The sequence below is a fragment of the Lytechinus pictus genome, unplaced genomic scaffold, assembly GCF_037042905.1.
Source record: "Lytechinus pictus isolate F3 Inbred unplaced genomic scaffold, Lp3.0 scaffold_19, whole genome shotgun sequence".
Taxonomy (NCBI): Eukaryota; Metazoa; Echinodermata; class Echinoidea; order Temnopleuroida; family Toxopneustidae; genus Lytechinus; species Lytechinus pictus.
In genome coordinates this window covers 18,654,580-18,673,377 of record NW_026974140.1, presented here as the reverse complement: position 1 = coordinate 18,673,377, position 18,798 = coordinate 18,654,580, and the positions used below count along the sequence as shown (strand labels likewise).

The 18,798-nt window shown below is 35.7% G+C and overlaps 1 long non-coding RNA gene across 1 annotated transcript; it reads left to right on the top strand.

The window, feature by feature from the left end:
• Window positions 1–3,868: 3,868 nt before the first annotated feature.
• Window positions 3,869–16,354, top strand: LOC129259899 (uncharacterized). The gene is made up of 3 exons (XR_010296675.1): window positions 3,869–4,124; window positions 9,101–11,736; window positions 12,230–16,354. It is a non-coding gene; the product is annotated as an uncharacterized LOC129259899 (long non-coding RNA).
• The last annotated feature ends 2,444 nt before the right edge of the window (window positions 16,355–18,798 follow it).

Sequence of the window (18,798 nt, the reverse complement as noted above, 5' to 3'; positions counted from 1 at the left end):
TCGGTTAGTTTGTATTCCTAGATGAAAATGTAGTAAACCATGTATGTTGAATATATGATGTTTGGATATTTACATGTCAATACTAAGATTATATGCAGTTTGTCATCACAAGTTGAAGTCAAAGTGAGTTTTCTTAGCAGTGTATCTTGTTTCTATTCAAAAGACACACAGCTATTGGTTGGAGGGCATTAATGATTGAATTTAGAGGCACCCCAGTACGAGCTTCCAAAGTTGAAAAAACACTGGAACTCTCTTCGGATTAAAATTCTGACAGCTCTATTTTCAAAGGATTTGTAACAGCCATTGCTTTCAAAACAAGAACGTCAAAATTCGCAAGTCAAAATTGAGATTTTGTGCTGCCTGTCCATGGATGATTTCTCGGGTTTTATCATTTTAGGATCGTAATGGACTAGAACAAAGACAAATGTCAATGCTGACCTTTGACCTTTTGTTGAGGTTTGAAGAAAGAAATAGCGCCATCTATGATATCTGTGGTAATTGATTTGGTGACATGATCTTGTTATGTTTGCACCTTCCCTGACCAGGTATGAGGAGACTGTGAAAGATGTCTTATTATTTGGTAACAAGACAATTGCCCCTGCAACAGTTGCTCCAGACTTAATATCTCAGAGGGCATAGGGTTAGAGTTAGGATTGTAATATAGTTTTTGGTTCAGAATAATGTAAAGGTAAGGATGAAGGTTTGTTATTTCGTTTTGGATTACATTTTATGTTTGGCTTAACACGCAGATAAATGTCAAGGGACCCATTATTTCGTGCATAGAGGTTGTATCACCAAACTCCCAAATATACTTATTTAAGAAGCAAAAAACTTTACTGAGAGAGTTAAGAAGACAAAATGAATTCAATTGACAACAAAGGTTTGAGTTGGAAATATAGATTTATAAATGACTTTGATTGGATTGAAAGAAAAGTTTGTATAAAGTACATAGCACCCCTAAAGTGTGTAAAATAAATACTGTTTTTATAAAGCTTCTCAAGTGAAATAAAACTGTTGTCAATATGAGTGTTATCCTTGAAAAAAAGTATAGTTATAACATAAGAAATTTTAGAGTGAGGTCAGATTTCATGTTTAATTTATCACCGAATACAAAATTAAATGGACCAACTGTCTTGATATTAAGATTTTTTTTAATTGATTTTATTCAATTGACATTTCTTTATGAGAATGATGAAAAAGATGAAAATCCAACTGAATGGTTGGCAGAAATGCAATATTGAGATGAATTTCAATGATTTCTTATGCAAATACGCAAATAGGCTTATATTTGTATTTCAATTTTTAAGTCTGTTTTAAATGAATTTTCAAAGTAATGGAGAACTCTAAACTATTAAGGTAATGAATGGAGCATGTTGTCAATGACTCATAAAACGATCCAAAAAGGGCTGATGATAAAATGATGAGACCTCAGGGTTCCATGGACACTAAATCATCGGTCTTTCAAGGAATTATTCTCTCAGCTCTACCAATCACACGAGACAATCCCAGACAACGGCCCCTGTACTCCGGCGCGGTCTAGCATCACAGCATAGGAAATACCCCGTGACGGTATTATCTCAGAAGCGCATATGGAGTTCTCATTGACTTTTGACTCTGACATTTGCTCCACATACTCTTCCTTCATTCTGGATGGGATGAAGGTAGCAGACATATCTTCATTATTAAATGGTGCTTTACCATCACTTTCTATTTCTAGTTAACATTGATGTCATTCACTGTCGCTTATGAATGGTTTTACATCATAATTAGCTCTATAAATTATGACCCACCCCCTTGTGATATGACAGGAATATGAATAGCTTTATTATCACTCTCTAGATTACAGAAACAATGTGTATCAATAGATGCCAGGGAAAATATTACAGTCATAGGGATTAGAGATATGTGCCCACAGTGAAAAAAATTGTGAATTTCAAAAACACGCCATAAATTACATGTAACTTCCTTCAATACAAAAGTTTTTTGAGAATGTACTGAAATAGAAGAAAAAAATGGCTCAGATACTCGTAAAAAGATTATCCTTTTCCTTGTATCCTGTGTACCATGTTTAATGTATATTTATCATTTATTGTCATTTGGGGGGAAATGGGGGTGGTGCACCATTTTTTCCTCTTCTAAGATGAGTATGTGGCATAAATTGTTACATTGTAACCAATGAAAGTTTAAAGTATCTTCGTTAAGATGAAAGCCATTGGTATAATTTTGCATGGTTACAGATTCATTTGAATACAAAATATTAATTTTCCACAAATAATTTTAATTCACTTGGTTCCATTTCTTACTTGAATACAAGGCTTTTTTTCACTACTATTCTGACTGCTATTTTTAATAATATTTTTTTTTCTTTTTCGGAGTAATAAAAGAGTCATAATAAAAGTACACTCACCCTAAATCACAAAGCCACACCAGTATGAGAATTATGAGGTGTGATGTCTCATATGGACAACTGTTCATAATTCATGAAGGGATTGTTTGTGATATAATTTGACACTTAAAACAAAGTTGTCCAGGTTTCCGAGAATAACAGACATATTATACTCCACCTTTTGTTCATATTGTAGGTAGGCCTGATGATTAAAATTATGCATTTTTGTGATTTAAAAAAATGATGAAGATGACCTCTGTTTGATAATGTTACAAATCTTACTCCAACAAAGAACATATTAGTTATATGGAAATGGATATTGCTAGTAGGTCCTCACATATTTCAGTTATTTTTAATGATCTTTTATGAGAGTAAAGAAATAGTGCCAGACATAATTGTATGTCATTGACACTGAACCTTCAGGTGAAATGGTAGTGGTTCATTGGACCAAATTTGGTAGCACTGTCAATGTCATCATTAGTGTTCTTGTAAACTTTTTGGTGATGTAGACAGGGGTATAGACAGACACTAGACATATATGCCTTAACTTTTCAGATTTCAAAGCAAGCCCGTACTACACCAATACTACTACATTCCCCCTGAATGTCCATTAACGAGCCACAGTAATCAGTGTGAGCATATCTTTCTACATCATGATTGCATGGACTTATCGCATTCAATTTGGAAAGATCATTTATAACCCTGACTGACCAACTGGTGTATGGTATGCTTGCCTGTCACTTGGCAAACCATTACACAGCTATTAGCCTGCTTCTAAAGACCCATCATCACAATGTACTTTAACAAAGACATGGACCAAAATATGTGGAACATACATGTATGGGTAGGCGATAAGTTTTCATTTTTCCTGATATCCAGCAACCCAATAGGACTATATATTTCTTGCATAATTTATTGGTGTTATTGTTGTTGATGGAAAGTTGGTTATTTATTTTTTTTTCAATATATATCTTCGGCGGTCATCCGAACCGTCGTATCACACATACGACGGTGCAAACCAATTTCAGAGAAAAAATTGACTTCAAAGTTTACTATAATTTTCACACTTAGTTCCCCAGCCTTACAACATATCCATTGCTAGAAAAATACATGGTTGGAAAGACCAAGACAATTGCTTGCCATTGGTATCCTTATTTTTACACAAAACCAAGGATCAGTAAAAATATCGCAAAAGAGCTCCATGCTTGTAATTTCGGTTTGAGCGGTTTAGCTTCCCCCTGTACAAAAACGCCATAGGGGATACAACAACCGTGATTTCAATGCGCGGTCAGGATTTTGGTATGATGTATGGAAAATAAATTTGGCCTACTTCTAAAGGCCGAAACAGAGCAACATGAATTACCAGTACTTGTAAAGCAAAAAGTCTTTACACAACCTTATTATTTTCCATGGTCTACATAGAGAGGGAGCTTCATGAACCAAGGCTATCCTTAGGTCTCTGGTTGAATTCTTCAGTCATTAGTCATAGATAATGAAAATGTTTACACTGCAGTTTGCTTCCAAAATTAGCTCAGAAAGAGGTACCCTGTAAAGTTCACACATAGACCTACCAAGATATTACAAGGGAATCAACCTACATGTAGACCTCTATTTTATTCAGGATGTGAATCAACTTATTCCAGGTTTTTGTTGATATTTGACACTTTTGATTGATTAGGCCTAAATAGAAGCTGCTTCAGATTAGTGCTTCAAATTTTCAACTATTTTTTGGAGAAATGTAAGTAAATTAAATTTATTTATGATTCAAGACACATATATTGGATTATTTCTTTAAATATTTGCATGCATGTAAATCTATATTTATTCTCAGAGAATACAGTGTACTACAGAATATCCCCTGTTCATAAATTGACAGGCAAGGGCCTACGTGCCATGACGTGTAGTGGGTATCTTACATTGTATGTGAAAAGTCTTGAATATGGAAGGCTCTGAACCTTTCTATAATATAGGTCTGTTCATTTTGTTTTTATCTCTTAGATGGTCTCATTACATTCAGGATTCACTTCTTATGTGTCTTACTTGTTGCTTTATAAAATTTAATTCTGTTTGTTTTCAATCATGGGATAAAGATATACACATATTTCTATCCATTCTCATAAGTGGTATATTCTGTAAAAGATGATCTCCCAGTGCTATCAGTAGTTTTTCTCACAGTCCCTAGGGGCAATAGGAAGCAGTGATGATCTTGAAATTGAAAATATCAAATATCATATTTTATCAGAGGGCTCTGATTAGCGTGTAGATAGTCTGACATCTTCAGGGCTTTCTCTGTCTCCTCATCTTTTTTTTTTAATTTCTCTCTCTTTCTTTTCTTCGTGTTTCACTTTCCTGTTTTCATTCTCTTTCTGTTAATTTTTCTTTTTCTTCCACCTCTGTTTTTTTACTTTTCTCTCTTCCTCTCTGTCTCTCTTTCTCTTCTCCCCTCTCCCTTGTTTTGTCTGTCTCTCTTTATCTCTCATTCTCTTTGTTTTGTGAGCAGATCTGCACTGATAATGCTTGAAGTATCTGTCTTTTTTTTTTTACCTAATCATCCTCTTCTTTTATGTCTTGATCTGCTGCTTAACAGACAATTTCTTACCCATTCATATGATATATATCATTAATGGAAGTCAGAGATTCTTTGACATTTTTTATTGCTTTAAGTTTACTTCCATTAAAAATGTCGCTAAAAAATCATGTTTCTATTATAAACTTCTTGTAGGGTAAAATCAAATATCATATTTCCTCCTTTGTCATAATAGAGCTTGATTTATTCATATGTAATATATTACCGGTAGGTGATAATGTGTAGGCCTCCTATAAACTAAATGGTATTTGTTTTTCTTCAAATCCTTGCAGAGGTAAGAAGATTTTTTTTGAAAAAAAAAGTATAGTTCAGCTTTTCCAAAAGTGTGCGCCATTCTTTATCAGAGAAAATTATAATTATTTATTGAGAACAAACAAAATTTGCATATGCTCAATGTTTTATTTTGTATAGTTTGAAATTATTGAATTTTTTTTCAAAACAATATTGATCAATATATGGCTTTAAACTATTTTGTGACTTGAGCAAGATATCAATATGGCAAATAAATTAAATTACACTTAGACCCAAATGTCCAAATGAATGCCTTATGGGGATAATTGTCTGGTTTTGATACGCATCAGGTTTCGACAGCAGAAATACATCCAAATTAAAAACAAATTTATACTTTAATAAGCCATTTTTAGATGAATCAATTACTCATACATGTGACACTTCTCAACTTTGGGGTTGAAGTGGAGACACCATTGCTGATTTATTAGGCATTATACGAGCTCTTTTACAGACTGAAATTATTGAGCGGTCTCCTCAGAAGACATATCAACTCTGACTTCATTGGATTGGTATGTTCCACTCATATTTACTTTTCTTGGAGGACATCTATAAATTTTATGATCAGAACAGGTAGTTCTGACCCTTGTGCTCCTGTCTTGATTATCAGGCCATCGACATGTGGAATTTGGTTTCGTGTTTGGAGTTTTGACAATCGTCTTTCAACAATTTTTAAACATGAATGATGCATTAAGTTGTGGATTACCCCTCTTTCCCCTCTTTCCCCATGAAAATTGTGAAGAATGACTTTTCTAGACTATATAAAATACTTCTAATTCTATGCACACCTCAAAGAAACAAGCATGTAACAAGAAACCAAAACTGATACATTCAGACTTTTTAATTTAATTGAGTTCATTTCAATTTCATACTGTAACTATTAACAATTTTCATTTGTAGTCTTGAAGTTCAAAACCTGTGCGAAATTGCTTATTTGATTATGTTAACAATCTAACTCACCTATTGTAAATATTAATTTTGTTTGTTTTGGTACCACTAAAGAAGCAAAGATAAATTATAGTGTGTGTACAAAACATTCATAAAGCTATATTCAGAGAAAACAATTTAGGAAAAGTAAATTGTTGTTCTCTATTCAATTTCAAAATTAATTTGATAAACAAAAGTAAACAGTTGCAATGTTGTTGGTTGCTATGAAAAAATAGATAATTTCATTAGGATGCCAGTAAGACAAGCTATCAATCATAAGGTGTGGATATTCATTACTGCAGCCATATGGGCAATTATCCTGGCTATATTGTTGATTTTGTCTGTAAATCCCTTTTTTTTTTTGCCGAACGAAACAATGACATGAGAAATTTGTTTTGACAGGACCCATCTTCTACAGGATAAAACTATGATGGTATTCATAAGCTTTTGTAGATAAGAACAACTGTTGTCTGAAGATAACAAAAGAGAGAAGTTCAGTTTTTATGAACAAATAGTCGAGTTCCTGGCTGTTATCTGCAATTTTCAGTTCTGAGTCTGAGAAATGGGCCTCTGAATTAGACTAACCCTTTGCAACTTTGCCTATTTTCTTTCTTTCTGGCTGATATTTTTTTTTTCTTTTTCTGTTTGTTGGATGAAGAAAGGACTACAAATCTGTCGTCAAGCTCGTAACTGGGGCTCCAATCTCAACCAAACTGGCATCCACAGGTTATACTGGTCAACAGATATATCATTGGCTTTGGATTGCTAGAATATTGCTCCTCAAACCTCAAAATGTGTCCTAGACAGTGAAATCATATCTTTATAATGGATTGATGTTTATGTCAAAATGATATGCTTTTGCAGATGCAAGCTTTTTTGTAGAATTTAAGTCATCACACTTGTTTTTGTCATTTTTGTGTGTGTGTGAAGTATAGAACCCCAACCTGCGCACAAAACTCCAATATCTGGGTATAGGTATAGTTGCTGACCTTATAGACGACAGATATGTCTGCCCCAATAAAAGTACAGCTCAAACAAAAAAATAAAATCTTCACTATTTTATACTGAAATAGGACATGTTTTTGATGGACAACAATTTATGTTGCTGTTATATGAGCGTCGAACTAAATAGTGGGCTTTTAATAGCATTTTTTAAATCAGAGAAATGTTAGGAATGCTATTGAATCCTGCCATTTCTCTCCATTTGAATGTTGATTTCATGAGTCATATGTCATCACAATTTATGTACTAGGTTAAATTGAAGTATTAGGGAAAATTTGAATATAATGCAGGGAATTTTTATCTTTTTTGCTGTTGATGATTTGTCATTTCAAAAGACTTTCACGTCATTCAGATACTATGTTAGTTGAAAATGAATTCTTAACCTTTTCATATATTTGGCTATGGAAGTTTGGAGGCCTATTTGTCATAGTGATATACCTAATTCAGAAGTCAATCAGACTGAGTGTTTATAAGTAATGAAGTTAAAAATAGTTGAATGATCGATTTAAAACATAAAAGGTATTATTATGCATATACTGCATTGAAAACGTGCATTAATGGGTTTTATTCTTCCAACCATTTAAAGAGGCCTGGAGTTGAACCAAAACTAAACAAGAGATATAGGCCCTATATTCATTGAAGATATTCAGTGTATTATTGGCCTGCTGGTGGAAGCTTTTTGTTTCAGAGAGTGGGGGTGAAAGGTTCCTAAATGTTAAGGTGAATGTGATAACTGCCCAAACAGATTTCATGGAAACCTGGCTTTGATTGTTTTCGACATGACATAAGTGATTTAATTCAGGTCCGGAAACAATTCATTGAAGAGTGTTCCTTCCTGGTTGTATTAGGCCCCTGTGATTACCAAAGCCATATATATGGTCATTACAAGGGAAAGAGTGAAGGACTTTGATGAAAGCTACTTTACATTAGCTTGACTATTTCTTTTAGATCAAAAGCGTTTTGTAACAATTAGATGAATTTGGGGGTAAAAGATCAGAGATTTCTGACCCCTCCCCTCCCCACCAAAACTTTCAAAACCACACAGGGGGGGGGGGGGGTAGTATGCTTGGAAAATTATGAAAAAGGTTTGGTCAGTATTGGTCAGTGGAATGTTACCACATTGTAAATGGAATTAGACAAGATGCTACATAGATATTTATTGGTCAATGCTGCTGGCTGTTGGTTGATAACTTGGCATTTCCTTGTAAATCTGTTTATCATTGTTCTTTTAGTTTGTAATCAAAGACTAATTACTACCAGCAAAATAATGTACCAATCCCATAACTGTGAATCACCTCAATGGGGTTTGTACATAAGAGGATAATGACCCTCAGTTATGGATTAGGCTTAAAAAGTCAGACAGTGAGCTTTCTTTCCATATATCACCCCTACCACCCTATTACCATTGCTTGAATGGACTAATCCAAAGTCTGGCCACTTGCCTTTGTTTTCCAATCATTTGAGGCTGGCCAGCTCCATTCAGTAAAGAGGGGTGGGATCAATGAAGGTCCATTACATTAGAATGTCTAATCCTGAATAGAACAAAAGGGATAACCCATTGTTCAAAGAAGATCAATCCAAGATGCCTCTCATGTTTACAGAGTGATAAATAGCTCAACAGCTGTGGCTTTCTTTGAAATTGAATAAAGTAGTAAAAATCACATGCAGGATTTCAAAGGACTTCCTTTTGAGGTATTGATCAATCTACTTGAAACTTTGAGTGGGCTGTTTTTGTGACCATCTTGGACACTCGAAAACCCTTGAAAATAATCAATTGCATTGATTACCTGTGTTTTAATCGGAAGGTGATGATCAGTATTGAAATATGTGAATGCGGTCTACATACCTACATGTATAGGTGAATCATGTTTTCGGTAATGTTTTCTTCCTATCTTTTATTTCGTTTTCAGATTGAGGAACGATAAGGCTTGGATAGCGTCATGGAGTACTAGTAAGGACCCAAAAATTTTGAGCTTGTAAGTTGTATTCAGGTGAGTACTAAGTATTTAATTTTTTTATTGTTTTAGAAAACTTCTTCTTTTTCTTCTTCTGTACGTGTCGACAGACTTAGTAGTCCACATACAAACCATGGAGCTATTATGTACAAACACAGGAACCAGAACGTGTGGTTATATTGTCTGTAATTTTATCTTGCATTTTTATTACAGGTAAAACAGATAAATTATTGGAATATTATCTAGGCCTATATCTTGGATGACTTCTGCATCCTAACTGTGATAATGATAAACAGTAACCATATCTGAAATGTAGCTGATTTTTTTCAAAATTCAAAATGATGTGATAAACTTTAACAAATTTCAGGCATTCACATCCCAGGGCTGTAGCTGTAAAATAGAGGCATGAAAAAACTCTATTATAAGATGACTTCATTGTAAAAACACACATTGCATTTGGCTCGACAGTGGGAGAAGGAAATTTAATTATGTTGCGCTGTCAGAAGGGATTAAAAACTACCTGTTCATGAATAATTGTGAAAGTTGTGTTGTTAAAGAGATTGCTTGAGCAGAGCTGCATAATTGACGGTGTCTTTTCTGTTTTTTGTTTGTTTTTTTGTTTTGAAGTTTTATATAATGGAGAGCTAGATTAACAACTTCAAATAGAATCAACACCAGGGAGAATATAACGTGATAGGGCTACACTTCATATGAAAGTTGATACTGCCTGGTCTTCTTACGTGTACATGTATACTGTACATGTTTTAGTTCTGAACATAGGCCCTTCATTGTACGTAGGCCTACATGTATACGTGTATGTAAGATAAGATTATAAGACTGCAGTAAGGAATCGCCTTCAATTCAAATGGTGATTTGAATCGTAGAGAAATCAATTTGTCATAATCCCTCCCTTTGAATAGATCAATTTGAGGATATACAAACTTCTACAATGGTTTCCATCTGAGTTAAACCCCTCTTGCTTCAGTCCTTCAAACTTGTCATGAAAATAGAAGGCTCTTCTCACATATCGAGGGGAAGCTACAAAAATTAGTTTGACAAATTACTGTAATTTTGGTGCGGATTGAACCCTTTTATCAAATTCATCTTTTAAGGGCCTAGCTTGATGGTTCTTTGATGTTATTTTAATGATACCAGAAAGTTTTTCATCAAGAGGGCTTTATAGCTAGTTGTGGCTACAAGGAATGGTGAATGATTGAAAACAACACGATGTAGAGTAAATCAAATGGGTGTGGCATCATTCTTTCAACAATTTGTAACTTTGGGTTTCATGATTACTTGGGTCCCATTTCATTTTCCAGGACAAGAGTCCACTTTAGGGATTTATGTTTATTATAAGAACCACTTTTTCAAAGGGAACAAGTACACTGACATCCACTCTTAATGTATTGATTTATCAATCTATTGAGTGTGACTATATTCCTAATAAGATATATGAAAATCTGCTTTAAAAATCCATTACATATCTTTTAAAAAAATATAATAAATGAAGTTTAAATTACATTGTACAGTGTGCTTTAACAAAATTAGCAAACAGTTATTTTTTTTAAAGGAAGATGGGAAAATTTGTTGCAGAGATTTGATGATGGTTTGAAGGATGGGTTTCATATCGCTTAGGATTCAAGGTTTAAACACACTAGATATGATGCTATCCAATTAAACCAAGATTACAGCACAAGATCTTTTGATTATCTTGTTTTTGTCCTCTGCTAAACACTTTAATATGACTCGGGCATGTTGAGTTATAGGCCTATTATTATTTAAGAATTATGAACCCTTCAAGGATGAAGAAAGCTATAAGAAATTCCAGAATAGTGTGATATGCATTTAAATGATTTGGGAGGAGTGGATTTATCAATATTAAGGGATAATTTTACATATTCATTTTACTCTAATGTAGGCTACTGAACATTCAATTATTTCTTTATATTTATCTTGTCACTTAAATAGATAAATGTAGCAGCAATGAATTACAATTTATTTCCTCCTATCCATGAGTCAATATCTTTCAAGTTTATGAGGACGAAGGGTAAAGGGGCTTACATTTTTAGCAATTACTGTTCAAAATATGATTCTGTGGACTCAAATTTCCATTGTTAAACATTTTTCATCCAAAATATGACAATGGAGGTAGGCCTATATTATGTCAGCATCACAATTTTCTCAAAATAATGTTCTATTATGTCCATCTCTTTGGACGCATGGAGTAACTGTAACAGGGATAAACTTGATATTGTATGTGATACTTATGGCTATTACCGACCAAGCGATCTTTCTCTATTAGGCCCATGCAGAGTTCTGTTGAAAAACCATTAGGATGATATTATCTGCTGGTATGGATAGCATCACCTACACAGTGAGTTCACACTAAAAACTAGTAGTGTCCATTGTAGGTCCAGTACATTTGTCTTTTCTTTGCTCTTTTAAGCTTGTATTCTTGTAATACAATGGAGATCTGATTAAAATAGAACTTCAAGAACATCTTTTATGATAAAGCATCTAAGCTTGATCCATTTGCCAATTGGGCAGGCAACCTTTATATATGTGATTTGTAACCGATACATATAGATATTGTTATAAAATGGATGCGAACCATCCGACAGCACAATACCCCCTTACCTGGCAGTGCACGCCGACCCGATCGTTCCCGGCCCCGAACGAGGGACCGCTCAGCTAGTCAGCCCCCGCCCACGGGAAACTAGCGAGCCCGCCAATTTTGTCTAATTTGCATATTGCCGACCCACGGCGTATTTGCATATACCCCTGGCTTATTTGCATATACGGATTACCGGCCGCACCGCATACCGACGCAACGGATCAATGCCCACCTATTGTTCTCGCGTTCGTGCGTACGGTCCTGGAGATTAGTATAAATAGAGTACGTTTTCAGATAATTTTCGTCACTTGATAAAGAGTTGCAGCGGCACTCGAAAGCTCGTGAACTTGTAAGCTAGTGAACACTTTTTGCGAGAGTGATCACGAATTTCCTTGTTGACCATAGTAGATTGCGAGACAAATGAATACCCTCTAGCGATTATTTCAATCCGCAATAATGAACCTATTTAGTATTATTATAAAATCTTGTTTGTAATTCAAGCAGGGTAATTGTGGTTAAGGTTTAATCTTCGCATTATACTTTATTTTCGTAGTAATTTTGGCGTAATTTCTCTTCCAACTTTTTTCATAGAGAGTATTTTATGTTGTAAAAAAAATGTTATTTATATATTACTGTGTACCTAATTTTTAAACTACCTTAAAATATGTATAAATTTTGGAGCAGATTTTATTATTTTCAAATTTTATTCCAATTTCCGCATTGGCTATTGAATATCAGAGGTAAATGTGAACACACTGTTAGTCTACGTGTGGGCAGATTATCCACTCTAGAGCACAGTCAAGATCAAATTATTGACTTTAAAGAGGCGGTAATTGGAGGCCAACTATCACAAGGAGGAGGAGATGGAGGAGGGATGGATGATGAGGACCAAGATGTAGTCCTCCAGTAATGAAATCTTTGCACCTATGGGTGGTGATTGAGGGGTCTTGGGTCGAACAGTTTTAGCAGCGGGATGAGGATTGGAGGAATGGGATGGTGATGTGGATGGGGGATAATAGACTCCAGCGGGAAGAAGATAGAAGGATCGTTCCTTTGTCAATTCTGAGGGTAATTAGGAACATAGACCCCTCTCGATGCCATCCATTTCTTATTTGGGCTGCAAAAGTAAAGAATGTGAAGTATTAGGATATGGGCCTATATTTTATCATGTAAGTGTAACAAAGAAGGAAGTAAAGAAGGGAGATTTTAAAGAAATTTGAAAAAAAAAGGAGAAGTCATGATAGACAATCAATATGGAAAAAGGGAGCAAATATTGGGGGAGAACAAAGATCATCACCGTGATAGCTTGATGCATAGATGTACATGGAATTTATTGAGAAATAGGTACAGGCTTTTTATCTGTTGGGATTTCTTTATAAAAAGTCAGTAAAGTAGGCCCCAGATGGAGTCAGTTTTGCCACAAAGGCAAACAAATATTAAATAGAGGAGGCCACTGACCTACAGTTCTTATGGAGAATATAGCTCCATGTTTATATCCCTAGACATACATGTGTACTGTTGGCAATAAAATTGACCAAATTTCCTTGATCTCATCTCATATCACACCAGAGTGTACGAAAACAGGTGAGGAGTCTTTCCTTCTTATGGTGCAGTATGTGATCGGTACAAGAAGTTGAGGTTAATTGTTCTATTCCAGCTCTTCTCTCTGGTGTAACATTCTTGGAAATCTACCCCTCCATCCCTCATCTGACAAATAATACACACATGCAGGCATAGGCCTACATAAATGTGGTAAGCTGCTTGTGCATGGGTCATCGTCGCCTCATGCTTGAACCATGGACCTACATGCTTGAACATATAGATTTACTTGGAAATAATTAATTGGCATACTCTCATGTACCTGTAGGCCTCTACTTGTATTTTTCAAAGCTCCTTCAGCCTTAAAAATTAAAATAAATTATTATATAAGAAAAATCATTACTGTATGTATAATTTAGAATGTTTTGTTGTTGTTATTCTGATAATAGATGGAAAAAGTTAATTTAATGACCCAATGTAGAGAAACAGTTGTGAAATACAGGGACATAGAACTATGAAAGTGTGATATGATACACATGCAAGGGTAAGTTTATATCAAAATTTTGTAAGTAGGTACTGTAAGTTAGGGTAGTGTTTAGGACTATTCCTGCATTAACTTTTGATAACCACTTAGCAGTATTGGAGACTGTATGCATCTCTGCATATCAGGCAGCCAGCATGTTGAGATAATGACAATTGTTTTCCGAACACTACCCCTCTAAACCAAACCAGTTAGCATTCCAGGCAGAGTTGGGGATTATCAGCTGTGGTGGAACCGCCGGCAGGAGAATTCCTGCGTTACGCAGTCCCCTTCCGCCCGTCCAGGTCCTTTCATCGCGGCAGCGGCCCGCGTCAGATGATCTGTACTGCCGTTGTTTACCTACGGTCCCATCTGAATCAGACTGGAATCAGATGGGGTGCTGGGTACTAGTCGCATGTTGAGTTGGGTCTTAACCTCCGCTTAGTACAAGATTTAGCTACAAATGAGAGACATATTCTGTAAACATTTCTGGTTTATTTCAGCTTTTATTTCCTTTATGTTACTCTACTCAGAGACTAATCAGAAGGGGCAAAAACGATACAAGTAGAATGGTTGAGCTTACAGGACAGGTTGGGAGATGGAATCTGTAAAACCTGTTTTTCATTTTCCCATTTTGAATAAATAAACAAGTCTTCATCTCAGTGAATAAAGTTTTTGTGGCTACTTGATTAAGTGAGTTAACAGGAAAGATGAATTACAATATTGAAAGTATACTATAAAGCATTACTCATTCTCTGATTAATTATTGGATATCTTGAGGTTACTTAAATATTGCACATTGTGGGAATGACGCATCGAGCCATGAAGACATGTTTGGCATCTTGATTAAACAAAGAAATCAGCATTATCGTTGTCTGTGTAATTATGAAGTGATCAAAGGTTCAACTTATTTATTTGTTTGTTTGTTTGTGTATCAGGTGAAATGGTGGTGAAATACTTGGAAACAAAAATAAACTGTTTAATCTGTTGCATTTTTAAGACCACATTTGAACAATCGCAGAAAAAACACTGGGTGAATATCCTCAACAGGTTTTGGACATACGCCTCCAGCTTGACCGAAGAAGAGACGTGATTGGTCGTTTAGCCAGCCATTAACATTCCAACGAATAACTTTTCCCATGTCACAACAACCCAAGTTGTACCAAAGATATAAACGATGGAGTCATTAATAATCTCTTTGCATTTTCAAGCTAGGCATCTTTTTTTGCTGCTTCCGCAATCCCATCTCTTCAATATAGTCCTGTACTGGAGGAGATCTTGAAGAGAGTAGCAGCATCTCCTGCATTCCTCCTGGGTTAGGGAGCCTGAACCCTTCCCATGAGTCATAGCAATATATCCGTCATCACCTGTGATTTGGGCGCAGGTATGCACCCCCTTCCAACCTCTCACAGAGTGGGAGAAGGGCGCAAAAAAAAGAGCTTTAGCAAAAAATGGTCCCAGGCGTCGTCCATTCTGTCCGATGGGGGTGTCGAGGTAAGACCTAGCTCCATCGCAAGAAACTTCAACCCAATCTTGCTTTCGTCTCACAGACTCTTCAACCATATGGAATGATGTGTTATAGTCGTTATCAATCAAACTTGTTTTTTCATGCTCTCCAATTAAAAACCTCTCAATGCTAAGGATAGAGGTGCCTCTCAGAGCTGTGACTGTTAGCTTGTGGATCTTTCATTACTTTTCAGTCAAGCAAGCTGAACTCCTGGTAGGGTTGGAGTCCAGCGGACGGAAAAGCACGGTCTATCAGACAGAACTAGCGAGTGACTTCGGGAGAACAGCAAAGTTGAGGGATTTGTTCGTTCTTCGCTGTAGGCATTCGGTGTGGAAGGAAGATACCCTGTTTTTAGTAATGCCAACTATTGAAATGGAATGACATCCACTTGGTGTGTTATGTAGAGCTCGTGATATTATATACCGTGTTGTGCTATCACTGTGGTGTATTGTTTCCAGAGCGTTGCGTTGCCTGGTACTGACTTCCTTGATTGAAACTAGGACTGTGAACTTAACTTAACTTATTTTCTGGAATATCCTTCTACCTGTAAGTAAGCAAGATAAGTCATTCTTTGTTTCATTTAGAAATATTTTGGTAGTTGCAAGCCTGGCTGTATGTGTATAGGGTACTTGGCCAGCATATCGTGATATTGAAAGATTTCAACTAAATTCAATGCATATTGAGAAGAAAGATTTTTTCATTCCTGAGTGGAAGATTGAGGAGAAAGGAGATTAGGAGAGGATGAGCAGATAAAGAAATATCATAAGGGTATTCAAGATGTATAAATCATACATAAAAGATGAAGGAAGAAGTCAAAGTTAAGTTGTAGGTAAGAGTGGAAAGGATGGAAGGAAAGGGAAATGAGATTGTGGGAGACATAGAGAATAGATAACCTCAACATTACAAACCAAGACAGAAAAAGTCATCTAAATATTGGTGCATTTACTGCTTTTATTACCTACACGCATTTTCTGTGTGCTTTTTTGTTTAATAGCAAACTTGGGTTCTAAATAATGTTTTCATGTTTTACCTTGTAACAAGAAAAGAATCATACAAAAGCTGAATGTGATTATACTTGTACTAAACAACATCACATTTCAATGTTTGGATAAAATCAAGGCAAAACATGGGTTTCATAGTGGGCCAAATGGGTGCTATTGGAACACCGTAACTCAAAGGCCAGCCAGTAATAAGGCCTATTCATTTTCAATGGAAATAGTACCATCTAGCTGGTAAGTCGGTGATAATGAAAAGATATTCACAATTAAATCTTCTTTTAAATATTTTCACTTATAGACTATAGTACATTGTCAGAAATAATTTTTTTACTCCGCTGTAGGCATTGTGGCAGTGCTTCAATATCTGAATGCACCCAGTTATGAGGAATTTCATTTCAGTGGTTAAATAAATGCATGTTGCTTTTTTTCACAACCTGAAAGAATGAAATCAATATTCATAATTCAGAGATCAGTATTCCACTGCAGAAGTCACATCGGTTACAGATTAGATTTAACAAGATTATGAAGATGAATATTTATTTGTTATTATAAAATGGTTAATTCCGTTGCTAAAAGTGACCCTCAATTTAAAATGTTATTCCCCCTTCATTAGAATGGAACAGACCACCTGTCAACAGATAGCATATGACACGGTCCACCTAGATATATATTATCACCAAACTATTTTCATTTCCCTCTGCCAATGTCATATCGTTACTTTCCAAAAGTACATTAGATTGCAAACCTTTCAACCGTCACGTTTATCTCGCCTAAGATTACGAAAATTGCAAGGCTTCGGTTGTCCAATCAGCTGCTTGGTGCGGTGGCGCTAGAGATTTACCCGTGCACTGCCCTGATGATGCAGCCAAGTCGAGACGACCATCTCAGACAAAAACGATTTATTACATGCGGTTTTATGAAGCTGATGACGACAGCGATTACGAAACTGTTGTTGAAAACTCTATATACATGTACTCTCAGGGGGCGAATGATAGAAGACTTTGATTTGACCGTGACTCATCGACCAATCAGAATTAACGATTGATCAGTCTAATCAGGATAGGCGGTGAGCTTAGGATGACAGGCTACCACCAGTCTTACCTGTTTTCCAGGTAGCCAATGGTGATGGATACCGGTAGATGGACAAGAACAGGTTGACATACCAACTCCATATAGTCATCCAAGGAAAGGAGTGGAAGAAAGATGTGTCTTTGTTATGTGTTGGTCCATCTAGTCAGACACCATCACATGAACTCATCATTTTAAAGATGTTTGGTAGAGGTAACACTTGTGCTTTTACTTGAATTGAACAGCTGTCATTCTCCTCCATTACCCCCTACCCACCAACATTGAGCTTGTTTGGGTAAACTTGACAGTTTTGTATTTGGGTATGTTCATGGTTTCACGCAAGGGTGCCTTCGATCTCCATGTCATCATTGACTTGAAGTTTTTGGAGAGAATTTTTTATACAGTTGCAATTCTAGTATTCCATGCATTTATCATGCATTGAAGACCAGTGTTATTAAGAAGTATATACAATGTATCATTTGATGTTACTTTAAAATGGTTCATATTTTAATGAACATGATTGAATACTCCTGCTTGCAGCATACCTATATATTTGAAATGTAAGATACTTATTTTGATGCATGAAGCATTCAACCATCCAATGAACAGAAACAAGAAAATTTGTAAATAAATTCTATAATGTTCTCCCTTTCTTGTTCTTTTTTGTTATACACACACCAAAAGTGTTCAGTACATATATTTTTTTTCTTCCAACTACAATGTATGTATTATCAATTTGTTTAAGAAGACTGCTGTATACACTGTCAATATCATCATCTTCACATGTGAATTACAGAGGTTTACAATTGCCATTAGGTTTGATATTGAAAAACAACTTCTTTAATTGAGGCAGCATTTCATTGTCAAGGCTGTGGAATTGTGCGAAGGCATGCTTCAGTCAATAAAGTGCATACCGGTTGAAGAACGTCAACATTTAACATCGTCACAAAAGAAGCATAAGAGCTATCATGCACGCAATCTGTTGATCGTCATCGATGTTCAGTCGTCTTCATCCGCACCTCACACTTTCCCTTCATCAGCTCTTCGTCAGACACACATCAGCTCTCAATTGGGAGTGATTACTGGGAATATTTCCGCACATGAAACGTGATTGAGCCATTTTGGAGTGTAAGAACTTGCTTCTCTTTTCATTTCGCTCTTCCTCTGATCTGTTCTCCGGCTGTCTCCCTTGGAAGCGGTTTCATTAAATCGTTACACAGCTCTAGGTAAATGTTAGCTGTATTATTTATTATCCTAGTCATTACATGTATGTGTGGAGAGGATGCAGGAATTGGATGCTGTTGACAAAAGGGTCTATTGTTTTCCCAATTTTTTGCCCTGGATATGCAGGTAGAAAATTGATATTCCAAACTTTGACTGTGCTGTTATCGTTTTTCAGACAGGAAA